Source organism: Saccostrea echinata, unplaced genomic scaffold (assembly GCF_033153115.1).
Source record: "Saccostrea echinata isolate AGI-Se365-2 ecotype Australia unplaced genomic scaffold, CSIRO_AGI_Sech_v1 ptg000033l, whole genome shotgun sequence".
Classification (NCBI taxonomy): domain Eukaryota; kingdom Metazoa; phylum Mollusca; class Bivalvia; order Ostreida; family Ostreidae; genus Saccostrea; species Saccostrea echinata.
The window spans coordinates 19,665,190-19,690,712 of NW_026889782.1; the positions used below are offsets into that span (position 1 = coordinate 19,665,190).

General features: G+C 31.7%; 3 long non-coding RNA genes across 4 annotated transcripts in view; 1 reads left to right on the forward strand and 2 right to left on the reverse strand.

The window, feature by feature from the left end:
* The window catches only part of LOC133199037 (uncharacterized), a 196,270-nt gene that overhangs the window by 111,671 nt on the left and 59,076 nt on the right, over window positions 1-25,523 (forward strand). The window lies entirely within an intron of this gene.
* On the reverse strand, window positions 9,050-9,913 carry LOC133198726 (uncharacterized). The gene is made up of 2 exons (XR_009722565.1): window positions 9,810-9,913; window positions 9,050-9,118 (listed from the first exon to the last, which is right to left on the reverse strand). It is a non-coding gene; the product is annotated as an uncharacterized LOC133198726 (long non-coding RNA).
* On the reverse strand, window positions 12,274-14,031 carry LOC133198725 (uncharacterized). 2 transcript variants are annotated; one of them, XR_009722563.1, is made up of 3 exons: window positions 13,940-14,031; window positions 12,694-12,815; window positions 12,274-12,323 (listed from the first exon to the last, which is right to left on the reverse strand). It is a non-coding gene; the product is annotated as an uncharacterized LOC133198725 (long non-coding RNA). The 2 variants fall into 2 exon arrangements; XR_009722564.1 differs by lacking the exon at window positions 13,940-14,031 and adding an exon at window positions 13,483-13,501.

Here is a 25,523-nt window from a genome sequence, read left to right on the forward strand (position 1 = left end):
ATGACGACTAGAAGTGGACTAAATTTATTTCTTGAAACTAGATGATGATTACCCGCGAGACAAAGGCGCGAGTTGCCATATTTCTAGTACTGTAAAGCCTTTCTAAGGCGATGTGATGCAGCTAAAATCTCTTCACATTTGTGGATCGAAATAGTCATTCAAATTTAATTAGAAGGCTAATTTTTAAATAGAAGATGCAAATGATTCGATATCACTACTTTTAAAGCACCGAGATCAAGGTATGATATTTTTCTGGTTTCAATATCGTATGCCCGAAGCATGGTGAATATTGTCCGATCCATGGTGAATTCTGACTTATTTCGAAAAAATCGGTTTTTAATGAAATTTTCTCAATAAATAGGACACGGTTGTGTCAAAAATTTATATTTCAACCACATACTACATGTTAAGTTCCATTTTGATAATATTCGGTCGGTAGCGATATCGCTAGAACTTGTTGAAGTACGAGGGTGTCCGACGCATGGGGAATTCACCCTATACATGTATAGTAACGATTCTGTAAAAAGGTCTCATTGGTATGGGAGGAGTTGAGGATAAGAGATGGCTACATATAAATGAAACGGACATACTGACGTACATGTACAAACACATGGACATAGGGACTACTATTGTTGCATGTACTACTCATGCTACTTCTACTACTATTGCTACTATTACTGCTTCTTCTTCGAACACTGTCATTGCTACTACTATACGTACTACTAACTTATGCTTTTATTACTACTATAACTTTAACTACTTCTACTACTACTACTACTGTCGTCTGCATGGCGCAGTGGCTAGATCGTTTGCTCTAGAGTCGCAAAGTAAGGAATTGATCAATACGCCGCGGGTTTGCATCCCGCTGCGGGACGTGGATACCGGTCCTTCGGATGAGACTTTATAAACCGAAGTCCCATGTCGCAGTAGGTGCTGGCACAAAAAATCTCTCACTGTTGAATGTCATAGAGTGGCGAGTATACGTCTAAAATTTGCAGTCCTCCATTGGAAATTGATAGCGCCTCAATGTGAGTGAAAAATTCTCGAAAGGGGTGTTAAACAAAAAGAAACAAACAAACAAACAAACAAACAATCAATCAATCAATCAATCAATCAAACAAACAAGCAAAGAAACATATAAACAAATAAATATTTAAACTTCTGCTACTATTACTACTACTAAATCTCTACATTGTTTTATAAACAGCATTCTGCCCATCTGGATATGTTCAGTTTCAATATCATCACTTAAAACTCTGCCTGAAATATGTATCAATTTCTACGTCGTATCCGGATGCTGTTGCCGACTGCAGAAAAGACGGAGGAGATCTCATCAAAATTGACACAACGATTAAGTACAACATATTCAAAAATTATGCAGGTATAAAGAAATATGTAAATTATTAATTATTTTGATAATTACCTATGAAAGGATGCAGTACTGCTGGTTATTTTTAAATTTTATGTGACATTGATATCTCCCAAATTTTACATCCAGAATTGTGCCTTCGGAATGTAGTAACATATAGATTTGATAGTAAAATTCAATTAAAAAATTGTTTTTAAAAAAGAATTATTTCAAATGAAAAAATTATCATTATTTAAATCGTTTACTTTTATTCATTGTCTCGTTTCATTTAAGGAAATTATGCAATCAATGACACAATTCAGGTCTGGGTACAAGGAGTAAAAGAAAATGGTCAGTGGAGATTCCATGATGGTACATTGATACCAGATATCTGTCCCCTCTCTGAATCCAACACGGCACCAGAAATTCACCTGAGAAGCAAAAGCGAATTAGATTTCGGCTGTGTAGATGACGCTCCTGTTACAAAATATTTTTACATGTGTGAAAAAATCCATTTCTAAAGATGTTTGTATAATTAAGATTTCAGTCAGATCACGTTAACTTTTTTATTTTGGTAGAATGTCTTTTTTACCCTTGTTGAGATTTCAGCGACCATCAACACAGAGATACGTGTGCTTCAAAAAGTATTGTAAGAATATTGTCCGATCTATGGTGAATTAATGTAAGGTATTTTCTATGGTCAACATTTTTGAGGTTTGATAGAATAATAATGGTTTGCGGGCTACTTCGATGTTGCAGAATTGTACGACTATATTAAAATTTTTCTATTAAGTTTAGGACATGAAATTATGAAGCTTTTCATTGCACGAAAACAACAAAAAACTACAACAGTAGTTACTGAAATCCAAGTTTTCATGAAGTATATTGGCAGTAGCTTAGATGTCTTTCATTGAAGCTTTAGGGAAAATAAAACTAAGACTTGCCTTGCATCATCTTTAAGGAATAGAAGTCCTTGTTCAGTTTTCTAAAAACCACTTTTTTTCCTGAAAAGTTTTTCTGAATCATATTTTTAATGTTAATAAATCACTCCAAGTTTGAAGTGAAGACTTGACGTTTAATGCAAATGAATGAGTGAAATTTGAATGTTGGGATGAAAAAGAAATAATGAATTTATAAAGTTTAGTACAGGATTTATACATACAGCTTCATTTATTAACATTAAAATTACATAGTTCTCTCTTTCGAAGTTTTCAAACATTTGCATGGTTAGGACATGTATGTAAAATTAAATCAGTAGCTTTCATTTGATATACGATTTCTTATTCTGTTACGGTTCTGTACTTTTTTTTGCACAATAAAAGAAAAAAATTGCATGTAAAAAACCCTGAGTTTTATCACAAGACCTCGTTCAGTGCTCCCCATACTACAGCTGTAAATATCTAAAAAGTCAATACAATTTTATAATCTTGAGGAATCCGAATTTAATTGAAAAGAGTATATAAAATTGAGTGCAACCTCCTCCTACCCACTGCTCTGATACCATAGTCTGAAATGTGATGTCAACGTCAGATTTTTTTTTATTTTCTAGTCATGCATATTATATTTGGTTAAGTATTTTATTTGTCAGAGTGATGTTGCTCGCCAAATGTTCTCATACATGTCCAAGAACGAATTCGATGTCGATATCGACAAAATTATGTCGATATCGACAATATTATGTCGATATCGTATCGATCCTGATCAGCACTATTATTTGAAAGTACTTGATGCCAAAAATGAGACTTGCTGCTATGTCGATGTCTTCGATATCGACAACATCATGCCTATATCGTATCGTTGCGATTCATTTTCAAAATGAAGTATAACATAATTTTACAAGGCCACAGGTTATATAGTCTTTGAATGTGAAAATAAATTAGGATTAGGATGACATACAAGGGTTATGGTTGTTATTGTCTTGGGTTAGGTTAAGAGTAAGGTTTTGGGTTAGGGTGAAAGTTGGTAAAACTGTTTTTAGCAAACATGATTCGATATCGATACGATATTGTCGACATCGACGATATCGACAGTAGGGTCAACTTATTAATCAGAAAGTAATTATGCTCAAGTATTGCATTAAGAAATACAGAAGTTACTGTCTTTGGTTAGGTTAAAAGTAATGTTGTGTGTTAGGGTGAAAGTTGGTAAAACCTAATGTTTTTAACAATCAGGATTCGATATCGATACGATATCGTTAATATCGACGATATCGATGCCAAGTACAATCTTCGTAAAGGTCAAGTATTTAAACATAGACACACATACACAGTGACGGGGACGGTACTTACCAAGGGTTGAGCAAACATGATTCGATATCGAAGCGATATCGGCGATATCGACACTAGAGGGAAAGCTTTATAAGTGATAGTTTTCAAGTAACTCACATGTTAAAAAACACAATATTAAGGGTGGAAACCATAATCTTTTGAACAATCATGATTCGATATCGGTATGATATCGTGGATATTTTCAGTAAGGAAAACTTCTTAAAACAGAAAGTATTTTGATACAAAATTAGAGAAATATAATAGCAAACTATAGAAAAGTAATCTGTCGATATCGTAACTACATCGTATCTTGGACGATGTTCTCGCCATTACGCATGTGAGTTAAGGCTGGGGATATGCGTTTCTAGGCAAATGAGCTAATAAAAACGCATAAGAGGTACATGTGTATATTTATTATACAGAGAAGGTATTGATTTGTTTTTTATACATACTTACTACCCACAATATGTTACAGCCAGTACACATTATGAAGTCATATTATTACGTCATTGTTCTTACCTACTGGAGGTAATAAAACACATCAAGAAAACAGCTTCGGCACAAGGGATTACCCTATTTAAATTACATAAAATGTGTATAATGCTAAGAAGAATATTCTATAGATTTATAAAACTACTGCACAAATCATAGGCATTTTCTCATTTGATCGGAATTTGAGAAAACTTATGCCGGACTGTATATTTTTACCATGATTCAACTTAAAACTTCACAAATAGTAATTAAACAACTGAGCTGTTGATATTTGTGCAGCAATACCAGTAATCTTTAGAATAATTTGCTTTTAAATATACCTTGTTTCAGTTAAATAAAATAGGGTAAGTTCTTGCGCCGAAGCAGTTTTGTGGATGTCCATTATAATCATGTTAAGTAGAGAACAATGACGTTATAATATGACGTCATAATGTGTACTGACTTCTCATGGCGTGGGTACCAAGTATATATTAGACAATAAGTTTTAACATTCTCTGTATAATAGATATAGTCCTTAGGCATTTTAATTAGTTTATTTGCATAGAAATTCCTAAACCTAGCCTTAACTCACCTAGGTAAAGAGAAACAGCTGTTATATTATATTATTGTCATACATGTGTATTGACATCTGAAAGGGGACAGCACAGTTTCACCTTATACGTGGAGGAGCGATGGCAAATTGTTTTCAGGCACGTGATTTACAGTTACTATACTTTTAAGGCACTAAAATTAAGATTAAGATTGCAAAAAATAAAAAGAAATACTTCGAAAAATAACCACACCATTTCGCTTACTTTGTCTGGATATTTGATAATTTTGCTCATATATTAACAGAGCATACGACTTTTAGGATAAGGAGGAAAATGCTGTTGCAATTTACACTACTTCTAGTTTTGCTTACTCCTCCTAGGCACCTGATCCCACCTCTTCTGGGAAGTCTGTGTTTTATGCCTCACAATTTTCACTACCGAAATACTTATTTCAATAGTGGTTGATAGTGCATGTGGAAATTAAACAAATGTAACCATTATTAAAATAACGTTTACTTTAGAAACAATGATTTCAATAGAGGTTTTAAATGCATTTCAAAAACTAAAGCAGATTGCAATCACTATTGAAAGAACGTTTAAATACAGCGCTATGACAAAAGTATTCGCGATTTTTACGCAATGGCGTTGTTCTCGCTGTGCGCTGCGCTCGGGGAATTGGCAATAACTCTAATTAAATGCCGTGTTGACATCCCAAATTTTTAAAGAGTTGTCGTCACATCGGAAGTGACGTTATATCTTTTTTTTAATCTTTGTCATAAATTGGGGAAGGTAAAAGATTATAAACACAGATAATCGTAGAAATTAGATTTAAAAAGAAGTAGAAAGAAGACAGATATGTATCTTTACAAAATTTTTGATAAAAATATTATTATTTATAATTAAAAGTAAATAAAATAAAAATAGATTTTTGTTACTATTCATTGGCTTGCCTACACTACAAATATAGAAAGTAAATCCAACGTTTCTACTCGCATAGTTATTAAAAACAACCATTCGCGGAAACTTAGTATTAGCGTTAATAACAATAGAGGTTGTTATTTCAATAGTGGTTTTCCGTATAAAACCGCTATTGAAATAATATCCACTATTGAAATAATTATTTCAGTAGTGATGATCATTTCAATGGTTGGTGCATAATTACAACCTCTTTTGAAATAATGACCACTATTGAACTAATTATTTCAATAGTGTTTGAGAGTGCGTATAAAAACCAAATACGGGCTGCAACTACTATTGAATAAAACATGAAGATAACGAATAGTATTCAAGCTCAAAGTCCATTTAAACAATACAAATAAGGAGCAGAGTCAACACGGACCTCTAAAAATATAAGAAGTGGGATCAGGTGCCATGGAGGAGTAAGCATGCCCTGCCAACCGGTCACACCCGCCGTTTGCTTCTTGTAATGTTCGGGAAAATTTGAAAAATCTGTCGACAATTCAGTGTGTAAATAATGGCCTAACAATTAGTATGAAAAACGTCAGTCAGCATATGACTTAATGATAGGTTGTATTTCCTTGCAAGGTCTTTGTATCGACCATAGCATGCCAAATGATGACTTGGTCTCCTTGTTTTATCAGCTTGTTTGTAAATAGCTTGGTTCTTGTAAGAAATTGTTCGTACGTAGAACATGATCTTGCGTATCGGATCAAGTTGGAGACAAAAACACCATATGCAGGTGATAAGCGTGTATTGCTACATACCGGTAAGTGAGGGAAGTTGACGATTGAAAAATTGAAGTCATCACGTTTGTCATAGATCTTTGTTGTTAGATTAACATTAAAGTCTTTTTTCCAGTAAAATAGTCAAATATAAACCATATGTGTCAGACTCTGTGGTATCTTTTATTCAAGCTCAATGGGATATATCGAGTCGACATATGAATGAAAATAACTATTGTTAATTGATATTACGTCATCGATATATAATATAATAAATAAAATAAATAAATTTCGAGTTGAAGTCCACAACAAGTGTTTTCTTCCTGTCATGTATACGATTTTGAATAAATTCTGCTTCTTATGAATAAAAAAATAGGTCTGCTAACAAGGGGGTGCAACTGGTACCCCTGGGAATTCCAATTGATTGCTGAAAGACCTGATCTCCAAAAATTACATAGATATTTTCATTCAGAAACTCAGGCATCTCTATAAGATCAACTTCAGAGTACCTGTGTGTACAATTAGAATACTATTTAACAAAATAATTTTGCAAACGACCAATGACTAGGTAAGTATATTTATGAGTTCCATATTTATTGAAAAAGCAGCTGTTTCTGATGTCAAAAAGTCTGGACTTAAATTTTTCGTGGTAAATGGTTGTATAAAGTGTTGAAAGGTCATCGTTTTGATGTCATTGATTTTGTTAAAATTTTGTGATTTCAAATTTTCTAAAAGATCCCTGGAGTTTTAAAGTATGTAATTTGCACCACTTCTCGAATATACTGTTGTACAATACTCCTGAAGTTTTTCTTTCACTGGTGTAGATATTTTAGTGAGATTTCCTCCTTAGAAAGGGAGCTATAGGTGTAAGTTGGATTACTACTTGTAGAATTAAATCCTAATTCCTCTAAAATCCAATTCAAATAATGAGCCTTAACAAAGACAGTGTTGTTACCTGCTTTGTCAGCGGGGACCAGTACTTACTTATCGTGTAATCTATCTAATTTTTGTTTCACTTTTGCACTTTCGATTGATTGATTGATTGTATGTTGTTTTACGTCCCATTCGAGAATGTTTCACTCATATAGAGACGTCACCATATACCGGTAAAGGGCTACAAATTTTGACCTTTACTCGGCACTCAGGGCCATTGAGCAGTGAGGGATCTTAATCGTGCCAACGCCTGCCGTGACACGGGGCTTCGGTTTTTAAGGTCTCATACGAAGGACCCGCAACTTTCACTTTCACTTCAAAGTGCCGAGCGCATGGCGAAGGAACAGTTGCTACCCATTCTTTGTCGACTTAGTCTGTCGCGGCCGAGATTCGAACCTGCCGATCACGAAGCGAACGCTCCACCGACTGAGCTACCGTGAACGGTTTGCACTTTCGAAGACAAAAAGATGGTTTTCATATTGTCCCTCAATCGCTTAATGCGTGATTTCAACATTCATCTGATACATTTATTTATTCTGAAAAAGTGTCAAGGTCCTCTTATATTTAGCCCATCGTCTAACGAAATAACGTTCACTATTGAAATAATTATTTCAATAGTGGTTGAAAGTGCATTTCAAAACCGGACACAGCTTGCAACCACTACTGAAATAACTTTCACTATTGAGATCATTATTTTAATAGTGGACATTATCTGAATACCGGTTTTATAAGTGTGACCACTATTGAAACAACGCCCAGATTTGTAATAATGCTTATACTTTCTTCCTTTGAATTTTTGTTTTTTTAATATCTTTGCATACTTTGTTTGAATTGAATTAAATCGAAGATCTCCTTGCATAGAAAAGTAATTTGTAGAAAAGAGTGGAAATTATTAAATTACTTATCATATCTTAAACTCAACAATTTAATTTATTGTGTCGGAAAACATAATGAAAATTAATCCTTTAATATTTTTTTAGAACTTCAAAAGTTGGGTTATTTCAGTAAGTCTTGCAATGAGGTTTTGATATTGAAAACATTGTCAGCAACTATAAAAATAAGTATTTCAATCACTGTTGAAATCATTATTTCAATCACTATTGACATCTTTATTTCATTATTGAAGGTTATTTCAATAGTGTTGGTAACCTGATTTAGGTTTTGCAATGCATTTAAAACCTCTTCTGAAAATATTGATTCAAAAGTAGACTTTTTTCAATAGAGGTTGCATCCTGAGATAATTGTTTCAATAGTGATCGTTATTACAATAGTGATCGTTATCACAATAGTGATCGTTATTACAATAGCGGTGCAATGTGGTGTTGTTTTTGAAAGGCATTCTCAACCACAATAAAAATGATAATTTCCAGACTGATTGTTATTTCAATAATGGTTGGAACAATGCTACCCTTTGAAACTGCAAGCCTGGTGCATATACAATCAACATATCAACTCGTTGGATGAGGAAAATATAAAATTATTGTGTCTCCTATTTGTAAAATGTGATTGAGAGAAGAATTATCAAAATTCAAATTAACAGGTGAATAAGCGATTTACGATAAAAATTTCATATAACTAGTATATGCTTTAAACACAGCCTCAAAATATTTGGCAAAATGCAATTTGTTTAAAATCAGGATCCATTTTAAAATTTAAATAAAAAAAATATTTTATACACTCGATAAAATAATAATGAAAAGAAAATCAGAAAGAGGTTGTATGTGTACAAAGATTTTTTTTTCAAGCCCAAGGTTTCTTATTTTTGTGAGAGGGGTGAGGAAATCAAACAACAATTCATTAAAAGTTTCGATCTTTAATTTGAAGCAATTTTACAAAATATTGAACTCTTCATCGTCTTTTTCTCACCTGAAATGATAAACAAAAAAAGTCTTTTACAACTATTATATGGCATAAAATATATTTATATTAACTATATGAAATACAAATTGTTAGGTCCTTATTTCATACTTAAATGGCTAAACATTTTTTTTTCTTCTGATTAACAGATCAAACCAATGGCTCACAAGGGAATGAATAGTTAATAGGGGACGTTTTCTCCTCCATGATCTCATCTCACCTATGATGATTCAAGATATCATGTTTTTTGACTGTTCTCAGTTCGAGTGTTTCATTAGACATTTTCCTGTTCGTTATATCTACATATAGATTACACAGCGATACACATTTTGTCAAAGACAGAGAAGAAAAGAGCGAGAGAAAAAACAATAGAAATAAAATATAAAACACGATCAAAACATATTCTTTTATCTATTAAAAAGGATTAGCTTCAGAAGGTTAAGAAATGGATCAATAAGAAGAATTAGGAAACTAAAAATTTGGTAATCAAAGTATGATATTCCCTCGCTAGTTACAATAAGAAAAGAAACTTTCAATTAATAATGTATCCACGTTAAATGTGCTTAGCATGCACATTTTCGTTTTTAAAAAGATTTTGGACGAATTAAAAATTTGATGTGTTTTAAACTTATTTTTAATGAAAACAACAAAAAAAAAAAGATAAAGTTTGCATCCATTTGGAGTGTGGGAAGTAACTTACCGCAATGCAGCCCCTCAGTAATATTTTTGTGTGTAGTATTTAGTGTGGTAATATGGACGCTTGTAGTACGATGAATAATGGTATCGCTTTGGGTAATATCGCCGATAGTACAGTCCCTGAAACGTTCTACTTTCCCACTTGAACGGTGAGCGAACGCTGAACGAACGGTGAACGAACGCTGAACGAACGCAGAGCGAACGGTGAGTGAACGATGTGTGAACGCTGAACGCAACTTGGTGAACGATGTGTGAACGGTGAACGGTGAGCGAACGCAGAACGCGAACGGAGCGCAAACGCGAACGCAAAGTGAACGGTGAACGAACGGTGAACGCAAGATGAACGATATATTCGGAATGCCTCTGATCTTTTCCTTGCATTGAAACTATTTTATTGTATTATAATGTCAGGTGCCAAAAAAAAAAAATAAATAAATAAGTAAACCAATAAATGAATGAAAAAATAAGTAAATAAAATAAATTCTCCAAAATTGTCCTAAGAAAGACGATTCATGCACATTAAGTTTTTAATAATACGATTTTTAACGCATTAAAACATTGCAATTGTTGCCGAACGCTGAAGTATAAAAGATATTTTTTTAGTTGGAAAATAAAAATGTTTATTCTTATTTGATAACAAATCAGAGAAAACTTCTGACTTATAGAATGAATTAAAGCGATTGTAACACCCATTCATATATCTCCGTGTCAAGGCGATTTCATGTAAAGTAATGAAAAAAAAATAATTACAATGGTCAGTGGACGTTTTGCATTTATACGCTCGTATTTTAAATTTTTAATACAATAATATATTATGTGTCATTTCTATTTTTCATGATGATTTATTGAGCAGACTTCTGCATGTATCTGTAGATGGCCGTGATTATACTCGGACAAGATAATACAAAGATACATATTCATATTATTTGTTATAAATTCAATTTTCAGAACTTGATATTTAAGTAATATGCTGTTATAATTTTTATTAAACAGACAAATGAGAGAGAGAGAGAGAGATTCCGTTTCAGCCCCCCCCCCTTCCTTTCAGGCTTCACTAAATGTTTGTACCTATATCAAACAATAACACTGAAATTTTTTTCTAAATATATTAGACAGTGAAAGTAACTTCTTTTTTTTTATCAACAAATCATATCTATCTGTTTGACAGTATTACTCGTTTTTATTTTCCTGCTTCAAGTTCACACGAAGTCCACGTGCTTGTCCTGTCAATCAAAATCATTCGACACTGTGCAGGTGTGAAAGTTTCGTCACATCGAAGACGAAGTGCGAGTATTTCCAACAAGTTATAACATTTATTTTTATCATTTCTAGATTTGATACCAACATTTGAATAATAAATGAATAAAATATATTGGGCATTAACACTTGAATTTGAAACATACTCTCTGCCAATTTCAAATACCACCGCCGACACGTGTACATTGTGAACTACTATTGTTTTGTGACTTTTTTAGGTGCATGTTTGTTTTGAGACTGAAATTTTTGTTCTAAAAAAGACCTTAACTTTTTTTAACAGGTTAATTAAAATTTTCTGGAAATACAGTACTGACTAAGTAACCGATTTAGGGGAAAAGGGGGGGGGGTATTAATCATATCGAATGGCAAACATATAAAGTTACGGTGAAGAAAGAATTTTTTTTCTCTATAACTATAGACTTTACATACATGTATTATAGTAGCGAAAATTCTGTAGTGCATTTCATTTTAAATAAATATTTCCTTTAAACACACTATCAATTTAATTCGCTCCAAAGATAATAAATTAACGGGATATCCGCAGTACTATGTATAACTCTCAGAACTAGTTCTATCATATTTTCTGTAGTAACTGAATAAAAAAACGCGTTAGAAATAAATATTTTCGTAATTTTGCTGCGTAATTATTTGACTTGGATAATTATATCTCCATTAACGATTTGTCGTCTTTAACAAAACAAAATGTTGCAATCCTTGAAGTATTTGCACATTGCCCTTAGTTAAATTTAATATTTCAGCATCGTTCTACATAGGTACAGAACAACATTTATTTTCCAGAGTAATTTAATAAATAACCTAATAGCTAAGTTAGAATAATAAAAATATATATCTTAGATATTTTCCCCCATGAAATAATGATTCTTCAAACACGATATGTTAGTTATTAAATTAAAAAATCTGTAACTCCTTACCTACAAAAAGATAAGTCCTATCACTTGGGAGTTCCGAATGGCAATGAAAACTGAACGATAGGTGAACGCTGAACGCAAGGTGAACGCAAAGTGAACGGAACGAAGAGCGAACGCTGAACGCTATGTGAACGGTGAACGCGAGCGCACGGTGAACGGTGAACGCAAAACTGTGAACGGAGAGCGAACGGTGAACGCACGGTGAACGAACGGTGAACGCACGCTGAACGAACGGTGAACGAACGGTGAGCGAACGGAAAAATGGGAAAGTAGAACGTTTCAGGGACTGTAGTAATGGCGTCGAGGGCGGTAGTAATGGCTATAATATTTTTCTGAAAGAAAGAACATTTTATTGTTTGTTTCTATCTAATCATGGGTTCAAGGGTTCAAACATACTAGTCCTTGCAAAAATGTGTTTTATTCCTTAAACAGATGAATACAAATATAAAGTTTATGAAATATTCTTTAATATGTATTTTTTTCATCAATTATTTTTACATTTAATGTCACAATCATCTGAAATAAGAATTTGCAATTGTAAATAACGTAACCCTTTTTGCCCCCCCCCCTTTCACATTTTATGCATTTATTATTTTGTTTTTTATATACAAAATAACGAATTTTGTAATGACAAAGAAAAATGTGAATTGCCTGTGTAGTTAATTTCAGTATTCCTGTCACAGATACAAAGAGTCCACTTACTTGGGTAGTAGTATTTTCTGTACACGCTGGGATAATAGTAATGCTTGTTGTAATAATAAGCTTGAGTGAGAGCAAGGCATAGAACGATGAACAGGAAGACCAACTTCATTGTGACAGCAAATCTGTATAAAGAAATAAAACTCCATCAGAGAATTAATGGAAAATTATCATTAACTTGATTGAATGGGCAATTTTCATTATTATCATTCTATTTTATATATTGGTAGACATAAGATTTATGTTGAAAAGGTATTCACGACAGGACAAGCTTTAAGAAAAATCACTACTTACAAAAAAATATTCTGAAGAAAAGTTAATGATCTATCAATTGTATGCTTTGAGTCTTTTTGTAAATTGAAGAGTTAATTCTCTTTGAAAATATTTTTTTTTACCAACTAAGTCAACTTTCACTTGTTTGATAACGTGAATTGAACAGTAAGCTTTTTATTTAGTCTTTTATTCATATGAAAGAATAATATAACTCTTATTCAATTTTATACAAATGCCAGACACTGATAAAAATAGTGCAAATCACTGTGGATGAATAGTTATTGTAAAATTAAACATACGGTATATGAGTCATTGAAAATGATGTTCACAAATTCGGAAATTATAAGCAACGGTCGTGGGGTATTGGAATATTTCTTGTTGAGAGTAATGTGAAAAGAACTTACGGCTAGTAACATTTTGAAATAATAGCTCAATAAACTGATATATAACTCGAGAACCATGCACTCTTTTGTGGGAAATTAAATTAATGTTAACATTTTTCGAGGGGTGGATCTGTACCTTTCTGATCGCCAATCCCCATTTCGTCAGACCAGTGAGCTACACATTTGCTAAAAGGTGCCATACCTTCTCGTTTATGATGAACAAAGATCATTAACTATTTTAGAATTTACGACATTGAGAATCTAGACAAATGAACGCATACAGTGGTTAACTGAAAATAAAATAATAAAGACTGGATGCAAACATTATAAATTCCCATAATTTAAAAAATCCTTGAAGGAATGAAAAAAAAAATTCAAAGTTTTAAATCTAATTATTCAATTAGACAACAAAGAAAAAAATCTATTTCATCCATTAATTTTAAGACTCCTTTTTAATTATTTATCAGAGAATAATTACAATTTGATTATTTTATTTGTCATTAAAAAGCAAATCCATTTATAAAACATGAAATGCATATCATTTTTTAAAAAAACAAAAAAAACAAAACCGTTTTTTCACAAGTATAACATACCTCAGTGTTCCAACCAAGCTATGCAAACACGATGGGATAGCAGGAACGATGAAATCTCATCTTTTTATAGTAATGCACATGAGCAGTGGTTTTTACGTCAGGTAAATTCGTAATCTTAACTAAGATTAATATATGATCAATCTTTTTCTTATAACCCAAAAACGAAACCATTCATCTTTGCATTTTTATGTAAATGGCGGTTAGTGTATAGAATTGATTGCATAAAAAGCAATTTAATGTATTTCACACAGACACAAGTCTGTTTCGTATATTTATTTTTAAATATTTTGGATTTCCAACATTTCAGAATGGACATCACTTAAGAGATATAATTTGTCGAAATACGCATCTGGTGCATTGAAATTGGTACTGTATAAGATTTATATATAAGACCCTTGGTCGAGGCCTCTGTTCGTTGACTATTAGTCGAGCGTCTCTACCGCCTAGTAGCTAAGTAGTCGGTACTTGCTTGAAAATAGAGATACAAATTTAATTGCTGTGGTAAAATTTAGAAATTTTATTAAAATTAAGGATTTTCTCCCTCATACATAGCTCTGATCCTTCGGCGAATTTATCTCCAGTCTTTGGGACAACTCTTCTCAGCTCTTCAATATTTTTTTTTATCGAAAACATTTCGGATTTCCAACTTTTAATCATGAGTATCACTGAAAAAAAAATTGTCAAAATGCACATCTGGTGCATCAAAATTGGTACCGTATAAAATTTACACACAATTTTTTAAAATAAATTCTTTGATGCATAATTATCGGCCGCAGTAGCGACCGATCTATTTGTAGTTGTGTTAGAATGTGCACATGGGGGAATTGGGGCGTTATTTTTTCATTGCCTCAATGAAAATAATTCTCTATTGATTACAAACCTAAAAGTCATGAAAAAAAATTCGCTCTATACTTTGTCTAAATGGTAAATAATAGGTTTCAATTTGTTTTCATTTCTCATCATATATTCATTAATTTATGATTTAAAAAAAAAAGTTGTTGCATGAACTGCTCCTCAAGATGGGCGTGCATACGATATAGAAACATATTAAACTTATTGAGTTTCCGGATATGAATTACAGTGCCTAAAATTATTAATGTATTCAAAACAAAATTCACTTCTTCTTAAAAACTTTTACAATTTATTAGTTATATTACCTTGTCTTTGCAGTTCTGGTTGAACCTTAAGCTTATCACCTTCGTGTAACCTGTTTTTGATATCTACGTTAAATTTTGTATCACTTTTTAATGATTTCCTCCGGTGTAAAAATGGCCGATAATAACTAGTAAATTGTAAAAGTTTTTCAGAAGAAGTGAATTTTGTGATGAATACATTAATTACAGTTGCAAATGATACGATTTTTTTTTGCAATTCACATATCATAAATATTTGATAGAACATCAGCATTATCACAGGAAAAAGATCCATGCCATCAGCACGTGAAGTTTATACGTTCTTTTTTTGTCAGTATTCAGACATTCATAGTTAGAAATTTTAAATATTTGTTGCATTTGTATTTGAGTCCAATAATTTTATGATGATACTAATCTTTTTATATCCATAAATTTATCTTACTTTTTTTTATCACAAAGAAAATAAAGTATAAAAATTGCACCAGAAGAGTAGGCAATGGAACAGTATTCAAATATTGGTGCCAACCGGCTTCCGTATTAACCATCTTTATATAAAGAAATAAAATTTTATTGCTTTCATGATAAGCATGAAATTATAATAAAGAAAAAAATTCTAACATAAGTACGACATGATATATGTTAGGACTGAAAAAAGCATTAGATATGATCATTGGTAAATTTGATGAAAAGAGGAATGAATATTAATTGTATGGAAAGGGATGCGGCCCTGTGATACGCAACTCTCCCTTTGCGTTTAATTTTAGCAGATTTATGGTTTATTTTGTTAATGGGTCTTGAATGCACTTGGTGGAATAGAAGAATAAGGAATTATTATTCAGAGATAACTTAGATTAAACTTTTCAATTTTGGTACTTTAATTCGATGTATTGGAATATTTCGGATTTTCAACGTTTCGGCATGAGCATCACTTAAGAGGCATAACTTGACCAAATGCACATCTGGTGCATCAAAATTAGTACCGTATATGATTTCACATTCATTATTTGATACAAAAAACGGCCGAAAAAATGTGAGTTAGCTTAGTAAGGGAGCATATTATTTTAGATACATTGCACTGAAAACAAACTAATTGGTTTTCTTCATTATTGGCGTGGCGCAGTGGTTCGAACGTCTGCTCTAGAGTCGCGGAGTAAGGAGTTGATCCTTACGTCGCAGGTTCGAATCCCATTGCGGGACGTGGAGATCGCTCCTTCGGATGAGACTGTATAAACCAAGGTCCCGTGTTGCAGTAGGTGCTGGCACGTAAAAGATCCCTTACTGCTCAAGTGCCGTCCATAGGTCAAAATTTGTAGCCCTCCACCGGCAAGTGGTGGCGTCTCAATATGAGTGAAAAAATCTCGAGAGAGACGTTAATCAACAATCAATCAATCAATCAATCAATCAATCTTCATTATTGACACTGAATGGGAATTTTTCTTCTGGGAAAACTTGAGATCTGGAATAAATTTTTTTCTTCATATTTTGTGCGAAAACTATCAAAACTACAAAAAAATGAAAATGCGAATAGAAAAAAGGGCGTTAATGTGCAAGACATTTTTGCTTACTTTGATGGATAAAACCGGGAGATTTCCGTACGAATGGCTGATCCCTTTAGTCTGGTTCCATGTCCCTGTTATGCTTCGTATACTCCGCGACACTTGGGACAGGTGGACTACAATGGATTCAGCGCGAATCTGCCCTGAATCTGAACCCATTGTGACGTCGTATTTAGCTGTGCTTCCAGTAGAAGTTCATTGTGACGTCGTATTTAGCTGTGCTTCCAGTAGAAGTTCATTGTGACGTCGTATTTAGCTGCGCTGCCGGAGTAGAAGTTCATTGTAGCATTGTATTTTTCTACGCTATCGATGCAGTGTATGGCAAGAGGAGCCAGGGAACCAGGCTACTGGTCCCTCAGCATTATCATCAGAATACATCCTTATGGAATATCAGCTGTAATATAGCAAAAAATGGGGAAAAGACAAGACAGAATGGGAGAGATATAAAGGGAGAGAATAAGGGGGAATAAGAAATAGAGAAAAAGTGTAAGGAAAAGGAGAGAAAAATTGTAGTGATGTTGATAGAGGAAATTTGGAGGTATGATAGAGGGTTTCCCAATCAATGTTTAAATATCAACGAAATGAAAAGGTATTAAATATTTTTGTGTATAGATACACCATATTCGACAAATGAATTTGGATATGAACTGTTGAAGTATATCTTGCTATTATTAATCCATGCACTATATTGGGGACATATTTTTTCTTTTCGCCAAAAATTATATTCTTTAAAAGATGAACTGAATTCCATTTTTTCGATAAAACAACAATGGATACATATTTTCATCAAACATTTCCTTAGAGGATCTGAGTTTTCAGACTTCATTATTTGTTATTACATATATTGAATAAGTATTTACAGTCAAGAAAAATTGTTAGGAAATTCCAGTTTTAATAAATTTATACAACATAAACACTTAAGAACACACTTTGTATGCTATTTTTTTTTAACAGAGATCAAACAGGGAAACAGAAATTTGTAAACATTTTTCTACTTTTAAATTCAGTGGAGGTTTTTACAGCCAATGATATTTTGTTTTTTACGTAACTGATGAATTATCGACCCCAGAGTGGAATGAATAAAAGTACAGGAAATGGTACTTAATTTCAGAATATTTATTTAGAAAATTACACAATTTGAACCACATGTCAAGAATAAATAATTACCGAACCAATGAGTATCAATTACCATAATTTATTTTGGTCATACTATAAACAATTTATTAAAGTGTGAATGAGTAACCTTGACATATTTAGGCATACAATCTGAACTCCGCCAGTTTTGTTTATTAAATAAGATTCAAGTATATTATTTATTCATTTATGTAAAAAAAACATTTTAACAAGCACCTTGTTTTTTGTATATAAAACGGAGAAAACTGCATTCATCATTGGTATCTAGACCTTAACTGAAATTTTGTTTATAGAATTGAGAAATGAAAAACAACCAACTGCAGCTCCAGAATTTTTATACCCTAAATCATTTCTTCTGATTTAAGACATTCTATCATTGTCTGCTTTTTATACTTTAAATATCTTTACTGTCATTGATAAAATTTGACAAAAAATTGACGATTCAATAAAAAAAAAACGAATGAATGAATATTATTTAGTCTTGATTGTGAGCACACAATCAACAAAATGAAACCAAAATTAAAACAAAATGAAATTTTGAAAAATATATAAATAAAACATAAATAAAATTAACGCTTTCTCTACCGGTGTATTTTAAGTGACTTTGGAGACCTTTTGACATATCATTATAAATTAATTTTTAACTTTTTTATCCAAAGGGAAAGCTAGGCATAATGCATACCATTTTGTAGGGAATTTTCCAGAGATGATATTCCTTAGCTATTCAGATACCTCACGACTGACCTAACTACTGGAAATAGAGTTCAAAGGTCAAATAAGTGCAGAATTTTATTGAATGTTTGGACACTTTTTAATCTTTAAGCTAAAAATTTACAATGATGTATGTTGAAATAGGAAATTTAGAATATACTCACAAAAGGGCATTATACTGAACTACATTAATCACATAAACTTTTTTTTTCAATTCTGCAAAATAAATATTATATTTTTGTTTTTGTTTTGTTTGTATGTTGTTTAACGTCCCTCTCGAGAATTTTTCACTCATATGGAGACGCCACCACTTGCCGGTGGAGAGCTGCAAATTTTGTCCTATACTCGGCACTTAAGGCCATTGAGCAGTGAGGGATCTTTTTCGTGCCAGCACCTACTGCGACACGGGATCTCGGTTTATACGGTCTCATCCGAAGGACCCGTCTCCACGTCCCTCAGAGGGATTCGAACCCGCGACGTAAGGATCAACTCCTTACTTCGCGACTCTAGAGCAGACGCTCTAATCACTGCGCCACGCGGGCGACAATAAATATTTTAAAAAGGTTGATAAGCAACGGGTATTTTGTATTTTTCGGACAGTATTTCTTGTTTTTTGCTCATCTAAATCACATTTATGCATTCCATTACCTTTTAAAGTCAGATATGGGGTCATTATATTAAGAGGGATGTACAGTAAATATTTGTCTTAAAGTTTGACCTCAGTATAGGCTTATTTATAGGAGGTCAAAGGTCAAATAAGTGCAGAATTTTATCAGTTTTTTTCAACACTTTTCAATATTCTAGCTAAAATTTTACAACAATGAATGCTGAAATAGACAGTTCTGAATGAACTCTTTAGAAGGCATCATGCTGAACTATAACATCCATATACCACTTATGTTCAAATATGTGTTCAATGACCTCTAAGTGGTTGCTAAGCAACAACAAAAATTTAAATTTTTTGGTTGTATAAGTTTGTTATCGCTCATTCATGGAAAGCTACTTTTGTGCTTTTCATGATGTTGTAAGTAAGATATGGGGCAAATATAATGTATAGAACATACATGTACATCAGATAATTGTCTTAAGTATTGACCTTGACATTTCTTCTCCTAGGGGGTCAAGGTCATATCAATACAGAATTCTGCCTTAAATTGCAAGAACATATCCATTTTGAAATGCTGCAATTATTATGGACATTTTGTCTAATTATTGACATATTACATTGTGAACGACAAAATCCACAGAGATATTACACGAATGAATTGTTCTTTTTTTATTTTGCATATCTTGGTTCCCATTCAAAAATTATATATATAATTTAAGTGAACTGACATAAAATTTGTAAGATGTAATTACATGTATATCAACCTTAGTGACACAAACTGTTAAAATATTACGGTAAAAAAGTAATGCAATCAGTTATCAACAAATTTTTCATAAATTATAAAGTTAAGTACTTATTTCATCATTTTAAAAAAACTACCACAATTTTTTTGTCTATTGGAATATAAGAAAATACTTACAATTTTCTGTTCTTACAAGAATTACATTAAATTTTCTAGTTTTTAACAGATTTCGTGGCTTTATTGTGTCACTTGTTAAAACAATTTTTGTCATTTGATAAGTATGAAGAAACCTCACAAGATGGACAATGCATGGAACTTAGAATCTCTTTTTTCAAATAAGTGGCTTTTTTATTACAATCCTTTCATTCATCTAATTTATGTGGCATGCATTTGCTCATCTTTGGTAGCCAAGGATTTCTGATCTGCTACTCTTCTCACAAACCCTTGGCCTATTATGCTATCAAAAGTCAGGATTGTTTAGGTCACATTATCTCGAATCACAGCTTGTATTATTGATAGAAATAAAGAGCATTTTTAAAAATGAAGTATCTGAAGAATAATAAACAAGCTGATAGGTGTATTTGTTAGTATATTTGCAAGATTTCAGATTACATGATGTACACAGCATCTTCAAGTTGGATGATGCCATAGCTATTTAAAGAATGGAATTCTTGTATCTTATGAATCACTGTTTACATGTGTTTTTCATTACCGAGAGTCAAGATATATCCTGAATGAAGATAATATCATTTAGAACTTGCTGTCTGGTCAAATGATGTCTATAAACTCTAATCATGCCTTGAGAAAAAAAATCCCGACTATTGATAGCAAGATAGGCTAAGGATTTGTGAGAAGAATAGCGATATTCAATAGTCAAGTTTGATGAGAAACATTTGCAATAATTGACAATGCAAGGAAATCAAAAAAATTCAAGCTCTCTAAAATTTGAAGTTCAATTTGCGAATTGGTTTTCTTTTGTTCCAATTTCTTTAAAAAAGAGTTCACAATCATAATATCAAGTAAATTAAAAAAAAAAACATTACTTTCCACCAGTGCAACTATGTTCCAATGTATGATGGATATTTACAAGCAAATTGAACTGACAAAAGCACAACTCCCGTACATTTACTGTAAGATTGGCTAATAAAGGTTTTTAAATTTCTTTCCTCACTCAATTTAACCTGAACTTTAATTAAAAATCAAACAGGTCTGGCTGAACCGTGATGTAAAAATTACATAACAGTAACTACTATACAATCTTTCTGTTAAACAAAAATAAATCCATTTTCTTGATACCATAAAAAAATCATCTTTATTATCAAGAATTTTCACCCAACTTCTAATTCAGCAAGACAATATCAACTAACTGAATTCATCACAAGATTTTTAAATTCTCGGCCAAGTGCTTTAGGTGTACAATAAAGACCTGAACTGTCATCTTGAATATAAAAAAAAATATTTTATCGCAATATTTAATGCAAAACATTTAGTCAATCAGTTAAAAATGTATTTTTTTACCCAAATATACTAATCCAGAAATATTGCTAACTGAATTCCAAATCAGACATCAATCACAAAATGCTGAATACTAGAGCACTTTTGCTTTGTGGCCACCATTCTTTCATCAACTGCCATCTCTCTCTGAAAGACTGGAGGAACTCCTTTGACTTGTCCAAGACATAATCAGTTCTGGTTGTATTTGCGCAATTAGCTTCTATCCTATAAAAGATTAAGTTTTTATAATTAAATAAGTATTACGAAATTTAGGTAAATTTACATATATAAAAGTAAGAAAGCTAGAATTAACACACTGATTATGTTGAAATAACTTTTCTTTTCAAATTAAACGTATTTATTTATAAAGTTTATTTATTATGTGATACATGTAGTTACATGTATATGGTATGGGAACGTCAATGTATTATGACTAAAAAATTACCAGCCTAGTAGTAAACCATCATTTCAGTCAATTATTGAGCTAAAAGAAATAACATACCCATTAATTCTATCAAATTTTTAAAAAATACCTTTTTTCAGTTTCGGCTGTCAGGGTTTTTAAGAGAAAGGACACAATGGACTGAAAACTGTTTCTTCAGGGCAAAATTCTTGGAACAAGGTTGTTCGTGTACATGGGAGTGTTGACAAATAGCCATCCAGAAAGTTCTGAAGCCAGCACCCTAAACATGCTAAAATAATTCGATATGTTTGTGTTAGACGACAACTCTCAAGAATTATGCCAAACTTGATTTTACTTTGAATGGTACTTGGGGTGGTCATCAAAAGTTATACACTTCAAAAACAACACAAAATTAGCTGAACAAGTATCAATCTAATAATGCGAGTTCATACCGGCTAACGCCTATGCATGTACATGTATCAGTGTCAGTGTGCATAGTGTACCACTTATTTTCATTTGAACGTGAATAAATGCACTTTCAAAACAGTTTTAAACTCTTCAACCAATACTTACTCACCTCTAATACCAAAGGAATGATCGTCTTATCTGATGAATTGATGTTGTAATGCCGTAACATGTTGTCGTAATGGTGTAACACGTGGTAATCTCCATTCGTATCAACTCTTACAATGATGAGTCGTGTAAAATTTATCCGAGATTTTGTGCTTGTTTCAAAATGGTTTAAATTTAAATTTCATGTCAGTATAGGTCTAATTATATTTTATGTAAAGAATATATGACACATACAGCAATACAAATTCTGACTTTTTCGACGTAAAGACTCTTAAGGAATATACATGCATGTACATTTTTTTACTCATCATTATTGTATGTGTAAAAATAGATAAATAAATTCATTATATGAAAAAAATATCACATTTCACTAAAGGTTTAAAGATATTATTTGTTTTTTAATCAATTTTTTTGTAAAAAGCATTTATTCAATAAAAATATATAATAAAATAGTACGAAACAATATGTTGTTCCGTCAGTGAGGCGCAACGAAATCGACCTTGACGTTAAACATTGATCAGTCCCGATTTTTCGACAAAAAATTAAGCGGAGGTCCAAATTTCAAACTATCGTAATTCAGAAAATACCGAGAGTTAGAAGACCAGTAAAGGCTTGATGAAATGGAAATTTTCTTCCCTTTTACCAGCTGTATTTTGTTTTCCCTATTTCAATATAGAAATACAAGTAAAAATGAGCTTTGTTTAAATATTATGAATAAAAACGAGAAAAAACACAAACGTGGAAGAAAATGCTTGTTTTTACAAAATATTTTAAAGTAAAAACAACACTTTTTACATATTTTAAAAGCAGAGAAAATATGCTTTTAAAATATATAAAACTTTTTTATGCAATTAATCAGGAAAAAATATGCCAATCATTGGGAAAATCGTCCTTGCTTTGGAAATTTGCGCCATTTTCAAAAAGTCATGAATGTCTTCAAAACATAAAATCTATTCATTACCGGCGTATAAGCTATAAAATTTTTACAGGATTTAAAAGTAGAGAAAATTTCCTAAAAGATGATATATAGATTGTATACCTTAATGCTATCATAAAAAAGATACGGAGATCCTGTTTTCGCGAAGTCTTGTTTTAAAGCGCTATCGGTCATATTGACCGATGCGGTAGAGAAGGGGTTAAAGCAGATGAAAAAATATTTAAAAAAATTAAAAAAAAAAAAAAAAAAAGGAACATCCAAAGTTAAAAAAAAAACGCATATAAATCGAGCACTACAAACTAAAGAAGAAAGGGAATAATATTTTTATCCTCAATAATATCTCATAAGCTGCTGCCAACCTGAGTGTATTTAAAAAAAACTAATATTACCTGTGTGTTTCCTTATAACATCAGCCATAAAAATACTGACCTATTTTTAACTTCAATCAGTCTTGAACGGACAGGAGCACTACCAAATTAATATTATGTAAATTAAAACGTTAATCTATCTTTTACGGGTCAATCTTTATAGGACATGAATGCAAAATGCGACCTGTTGTACAAATGTATTTAATATAATAGTATAATATAATTTCATATAACAAACTTTTCTTTACTTTGGTGTTCAATTCCTCTATATGCTATTAAAAGATATTTTGCATCGTCGTATGATTTGAGGCCATTTAGTTGATTTGTTGACTTGCATTGTCTACTTACATATTATTGTTTGCAAAAGTTGGATAAAACAGTCCATGTTATTGTCAATCTATTTGAAATCAAATACGTTTTTGTCTATAGTGTTTCAATATTTTTGTTATAATCAGAAATTATTATTAAAATAAAATAAATAAATATCATTACAGAAGTTCAAAAATTCTGATTCGTTACATTGAAATTTGACATTTTGCCCTCGTTATAAAATGGAATCTTCCTCAGGGCATTAAGAATTATAATTTTAAATTTCATTTCAAATATTAAAGTCTTTCAGAGATTTAATCCAGAAACAAAAATGTTACAGAATCACAGATACATCGAAGCAAATTAACGAACCCCACTTTTATTGAATGGGAAGAGCACAAATTAAAAACAAATATATAGTCCTTCACTGACAGGATAAAAAAAAAATCAAATATTATAAGGAACTTTAGTAGTCTTAAAGGGTTTGCTGCAAAATAATCTATAATGCTTTATTCGTCCAATTTGTTTTATTTTCATTCAGTTTTTATTTAAATCCTTCCTAGAGACTCAAAGTCATTTTGTAACTAAAGGAGATATATAGGATATTCAGTCGAATCATACCCATTTTATTTATATGTAATACAAATCTCAATAAATAATACATACATTTGCTCTGTTCTTCAATTATAAGTCTCTTAAGGCCCATTGCCTAAGAATCCCATTCATCAAGTAGATTACGGAAACTTGACAATAAACACATGCTTTGAGGTAAATACATCTGTTCTTTCATGAACTTTATTTTCTTAAACGCCCATTTATGCATCAGTATGCACCTTTGAACATCCACTAATAATATGCATAAGTTCAACATGCACATTTCGTTATGTTATCCTGTTTTCTTTTGAGTATTTTCTAACGTTTTTATATTTTTCAGTCTGTGACAACCAAGCCTATAATTTCAGATAAATCTTAATTTATCAACTTGGCATAAAAAATAAAAATAAAATAAAACAAATAAATATGTAAAAAAGTAAATAGATAAAGTAAATAAATAAATGAAATAAATAAACAGTGTAAAGGGGAATTAAAACAGTAGAGGATATTACTAAAGGTGATCCTTGATGGGGAATTAAAACAGTAGAGGACATTACTAAAGGTGATCCTTGATGGGTGTAAAGGGGAATTAAAACAGTAGCGGACATTACTGAAGGTGATCCTTGATGGGTGCATTATCATCAGACAATGACTAAAAGAACTCATATTCATATTCACTTTATTAATTATGACTAGCATCTTATTGTATACAATACAAATTAGTAATATATAAATAGTTAGGCATAACGCAGGTGTTAAGGTACAGTAAGCACAATAATAATACAATCAGTAATTCATTGCGCAGAATGCATAGAGCATTTAAGAAAAAGTATTTATAATACAGTATGACATTCATTACGCTTTTTTAAATCGTCGTACAGGAAATGTCCAAAATTACAAAGTTCTTCGTCATTGTTTGCACATAATAATTGTATAAATTTAAACATAGATGGTTTTTCCCAGTGAAATGTTTTAATATATTTTACACGTAAGTCCCTATATCATGGAGATTTTAAAACAAAA